The following is a 6,000-nucleotide window of genomic DNA, read 5'->3' on the forward strand; positions in this document are numbered from 1 at the left end:
AAACAAAAGCAGGCAGGTGGTCCAGAGGAGCAAAACTTTGGAAAAGTAATCTGTGTGGTTTAAATTTCCCTTTTATTTCTCTCTTCTTTTGTGGATTTGTGTTGAAATTAGAACCACCACCAACAGAAGGTGAGACACAACTTTGGGTCTGAAACTAAATTAGTTGATTTCTTCTTAAAACAACAGCAACAACAAAACCCAACATTAACCCAGAGTCTACACCATATAACATTCACAGAATCCAGGATACAATCTGAAATTACTCACCCTACAAAGAACCAGAAAAAGAGGATGAATGACCAATGAGGACATGCTGTGCTCAGTAGCTCAGTCGTGTTTGACTCTTTGCAACCCCCTGGACTATAGCCCACCAGACTCATCTATCCATGGGATTTTCCAGGCAAGAATACTCGAACAGGTTGCTATTTCCTCTTCCAGGGGATCTTCCCAACCCAGGGATCGAACCCACATCTCTTGAGTCTCCTGCATTGGCAGGCAAATTCTTTACCACTGCACTGCCCGGGAAGCCTTCAGTGAGGATTCATGCTCAATATACAAGTATCAATTGTAATTCTGTATAGTAACATTAAACAACTGGATCTTGAAATTTAAAAGATGATGCCAAATAAAAAGATAATACCACCTACAATAGCACCAAAATGGAAATACTTAGGTGTAAGTATAGCAAAATATGTGCACAGACTCCGTGTACATCTCTAAACCAGCAAATATTGATGAAAGAAAGAAGACTGAAACAGATTGAGGCATGTACTATGTTCATGGATTAGAAAACTCAATATTGTTAAGGTAGCAATTCTTTCCAAACTGACTATAGATTCAATGCAATCCAAGATCTCTGCAGGATCTTTTTTTTTTACAGACATAGACAAGGTAATCCTAAAATTTATATGGAAAAATAAAGGAACTAGACTAGCCAGGCAATTTTTAAAAGGAAGAACAACTAGAGTTTTTTACTCCCTGATCTCAAGACTTAACTGTGAAGCTACAGTAATTAAGACAGGGTGGTTCTGGTGAAAAAAACAGACACATCAATGAAATGAACTCCAGAATCCAGAAATAGGCCAGCACATATCAACTGATTTTCCAAAAAGGTGCAAAGGCTATCTAATTGTTCTTTCCCATAAATAGAGCTGGTGAGGCTGTGAAGGAACTGGAACACTGCTGGTAGGGATACAGAATGGTACAGATGCTTCGGAGAACAATTTGGCAGTGATAAGTCTGCTTGTGTGCTAAGCTGCTTCAGTTGTGTTGAACACTGCGATCTAATGGACTGTCCCCCGCCAGGCTCCTCTTTCTATGGGACTCTCCAGGCAAGAATACTGGAGTAAATTGTCATTTCCTCCTCCAGGGGATCTTCCCAACCCAGGAACTGAACCTGTGACTCTTAGGTCTTCTGCACTGGCACGCAGGTTCTTTACCACTATTAAAGATACTTATTATAAGACTTAGAAGTTCCACTCCCAGAATAAAAAGTTCTGTCCCTGCAAAAATCTGTATGTGAACGTAAATAATGGATGTACACATAGCCTAAAACATCCCAAATGCTCAAGCTAGTGTGAATGGATACACTATTGTATAGTTACACAATGGAATACTACTCAGCAATAAAAATGAACAAATGAGTGATACATACAATAAGGATGAGTCTCAAAAGCATCATGCTAGTGAAAGAAGCTAGACTTAAAAGGACAAATATATATGCATCTATTTATATGACATTCTGGAAAAGGCAAGACTATGGGGATGGAAAACAGACCACTAGTAGCCAGTGGCTGGAGTTTGATCTGAAGGGTTGGCTACATAGGGGCAGCAGGAAGTACTTTGGAGGGTGATGGAACTGTTTCATATTTTGATTGTCAAAATCAACTGTATGCCAGAAAAGAGTGTATTTTTACTCTATGCAAATATGTATCTCAATAAAAAGCAAAAAAAAGTAAACTAAACAATTTATAGCTCACAAACTACAAACAATATTTATAGGGCTTGTACCAGTTGCTGGGGCTAATGCTGGATCCTGAGGACAAAAAGATAAGTAAGATAATCCTTCAAGGAGCTCACAAATTCACAAGAATATAAGGCATGACGACAAAGATTTGGACTTGATGTTGAGGGATATTGGGGATGGGGGCTGACACGCACTCATGTCATGCCATGGAGCACTAAGGAGGGGTGGGTAGGGTAGGAAATAAGGCAAGCTTCCTAGGGAAGGCATTCCTTCAACTGACTTTTGAAGGATGAGAAGCAGTTAAGCAAGTGAGGAGAAGCTACGGGCATTCCAAATAGAAGAGGTGGCACATGGGAAGCCTCAGGGGTGAGAAAAACAGACCTTCAGGGAATTGTAAGGACTTCGATGTGGCTAGAATGAAGGGAACCAGAAGAGCTAACGGGAGATGGGACCAAACACAGCCATGGAGAGGAAGGTTACAGATAATTAGCCCAAAGGGCTGGTTGTTGTTTTTATTCAGAAGGTGGGTAGTGGGACAGGTTTTAAGTAGGACAGTGTGATGGATCAGATTTATGCATTTTTAGGGTCACTTTGGCTGTATTGCAGAGGATGGGAAGGCCAGAGGCAGAGGGATCAGGGAGGAAGCTGGGAAAGGGATCTGGCTTAGAGATGCAGAGGCTGTGACCAGGTAGGGAAGAACTGATTGGCAAGGTATTTAGGGGTAGAATGGCCAGAACCGGCTTCCCACTCAATATTTAATATTCAGTCTCAGCACCTTTGCACTCGGTTTCTCCTGCCTGGATTCATCTTTCCCAGGCTCTTTGCAGAGCTCCTTCCTTCCCGTTCTTCAGGGTAAGTAAGACCTTCTCAGAGAGGCCTGCCTGACTACCCCATTCAAAGGACACCCTTGCCCATCACTCCTACATCACTCTATTTTCCTCATAAAAAGTATCTTGTTTGTTTACTTGTTTATGGTCCAAGCACATGGGCTCTGAGTTCTTAGCCTACCTTGACCCCTATCAACACTGTGACCTTTAGCAAATTCTCCTTCAGTTGCCATAGTTTCTTCATTTGTGAAGTAGGAATAATAATAATTCATAGGGACTTCCATGGTGGTCTAGTGGTTAAGAAGCAGTCTGCCAATGCAGGAGACATAGTTCAGTCCCTGGTCTGGAGGATTCCATGCTGCAGGATGACCAAGCCCACGTGCCGCAACTACTGAAGCCCGAGTGCATAGAGCATGTGCTGTGCAACCAGAGAAGCCACCGCGATGAGGAGCCACACGCTGCAACAAAGAGCAGCCCCCTCTCCCCGCAGCTAGAGAAAGCTGGCACAGCCAAAAACAAATAATAGCTACTTCATAGAACTGTCATCAGGCTAAAATGGGGTAATATACGTAAAGTGCCTAGAAAAACTCCTAGCTTCTGTCGAACATAGTGCTTGGCACATAGTAGGCACTTTATAAAATAGTTGCTGAACTGCTGCTGCAGCAAAGTCGCTTCAGTCGTGTCCGACTCTGTGCCCACCAGGCTCCCCCGTCCCTGGGATTCTCCAGGCAAGATTTTACCAAATGAAAGAAGGCATATTCCCATGTCCACCAGCAGATGGCACATGTATGGAAAACATTTTTAAAAACTGGTTCGGCTCTTACACAAATCAGCCAATAGATGTCCCTGTTGCTCCCTGGGTCAAGGAACCAAGCCAGAGCCAGAGGCAGATGTTGCCCAGATAGGACGCTCAAGAATCCCAAACGGAGGACCAGAAAGCGATAATCGTATTAAAAAGTCAAAGTCTAGAAACTAAAGCTAAATTATGTGTTACATATAGATTCTAAAGCCCCGTTTTCTGTTTTCTCACTTTATTGACTAGTAAAAGGAGCTGGCCGCACAGGCATCTTCTGTAACTGCAGCCCCAGTTCAATGAGGTGAGAGGTTGTGGGAGTTAGAGGGTGTGGACATCTGACACGCAGCAGAGGGAGGCCACGAGCCCCATGTAATGGCTTTTCCTCCGTGCTTCGGATTTCTGTGGTGCAGAGGCAGTGCTCACGTATTTAGGTGCACCAGGATCAGGCACCCAAAAGGGAACCGAGCCCAGCCCCTGGGGTAGGGGCGTCTAGTCTGGTGCAGACAATGGGCCAGAAAACAAATCAGCCCACACGGAGGTCTGGGGGTCTGTCGACAGGAGGAAGACAGGTCAGGAAAGCAGAGGGGACTCTTGAAACGTCCTGCTGCTCTCTGTTGGGGGTAAGGATCCTGGGCAGAGGGTACTGTGCGAACAAAGGTGTGGGGGGCCTGGAATAGCTAGATTCTTGTACTAAAAATCGGAGTAGCCTGGTATGGCTGGAGAATGGCATTCAAGAAGTCGTCTAGCATGACTGGAGGACAGGGTCGAGGACACAAGACAGGGAGTGAGTCCGGTGCTGCAGACTGGCAGTCTAGCACTTCTTTGCCCCTCCAGGTCTTAGCCACTGGAGTCCAGGGCCAGCAGCCTGGTACTGTCCTAACTTCTTGTCCCAGCATAATTATTAATAGAGGTCCCTTCTGCTGTCCAAGATTTCCTAGTTTGGACAGTCACCTCAGTTAGGACTTACCCCCCCTTGCCTCCACTATCCCAGTGACCCTGTCTTTACCAAGCACAGGATGTGGCCCATTTCAGCAGGTGCTAGCAGAGATGAGAGGCTCAGAAAGGATGATTTTCAGGCAGGGGGGACCTTGGAGCCTGGGGGTCCAGAGCAAACCCCTTTTCCCTCTCAGAGATGGGAAGAGATGTCCCTTCTTTTGAGAGGGAGCCCTCAGGAGGTTTCTGCTGGTAGGGGGCTGGAGGGGGTTTCTGAGGCCTGCAGGAAGCTGCTGGTAGAGGTTAAAGAGAGCTCCCCATCCCTTCTTTGTTGGCTTTTTATCTCCAGGTCGCCACAGGCCTGGCCACAGGAAGCAATGACCTCAGAGGCACAGATACAGAGTCAGGAGTTTGGGAAGCCCTGCCAGATACTCAGACCCACAGCAGGGCAAGGGAAGACCCCAGGGGGCGTCCGGAGCTGTGGGTCTGCTCTGCTTCTAGCAACCGGCGTGACCTGGATGGGCTCCTGCACTCGCTGAGCCTCAACTTCCCCGTCAGTACACAGGAGGGTTAGCTGAGGTGGACTCCAGAGGAGCGGCCACCCCCGAGCAAGTCACACGAAGCAGTGCTGAAGGAAGAGGGTAGAGGCGGCAGGAGAGGGGTGAGGGAGACAAGAAGGGACTCTGGAGGCAGCCAAGCGCATTACCCAAGGAATAATAACTGCCCCGGTCACCTCTCCCAGTCCGGGAAAGGCCATGCCCATAAATTAGGGCCATGAGTCTGCCAGGCAGACTTAATGAAGAAGGAGATGGGCCTCAGTGAGAGCAGACAGTGCCTCTGGAGGTCACAGGTCCAGCCCCAGTCTGGACAGAAGGAACCTGGAGCCAGGGAAGGGCAGGGGGTGTCCATGGTCAGGGGTGGAACAAACCAAATAGGTAAAAGCTGGCTCTTAGGTGTTCATTGCTGAATCCCCAGCACCCAAGCACACAATGGGGCCTAACCTCTGTTTCTGACTGACCAGGGAACCAGATGACATGGCAAATCATGCTGAGCTCAGACTGAACCCCAGCCCTCTGGACTCCAGCTGGGCCCTCATCCCAGAACTGAGGGGCCTGGGTAGGAATGGGGGCGCAGAAGTAAATGCCTTCTCAAGGAGATGGTGATCGTGGCTCTCCTCTGTTTTTGAGAGGAAATTTCAGGTTTTACAGGGTCACCGAACCCCAGGAAGTCTGACAGGTTTCTTGCCTCAGAGCCGCCTCATGTCTGTCACATTTCTGACAGTCACACATCTTTTTTTTTCTCCCTTTCTCCCTGCTCTCTATCCTACCTGCTCTTTAAAAAAAAAAAATTTATTTGGCTGTGCTGAGTTTTAGTTGCAGAACTAGTGGGACCTAGTTCCCTGACCAGGGATGGAATCCCAGTCCCCTGCATTGGGAGCATGAAATCTTATGCAGTGGACCACCAGGGAAGGCTTTACC

The sequence above is a fragment of the Capra hircus genome, chromosome 15, assembly GCF_001704415.2.
Source record: "Capra hircus breed San Clemente chromosome 15, ASM170441v1, whole genome shotgun sequence".
Classification (NCBI taxonomy): domain Eukaryota; kingdom Metazoa; phylum Chordata; class Mammalia; order Artiodactyla; family Bovidae; genus Capra; species Capra hircus.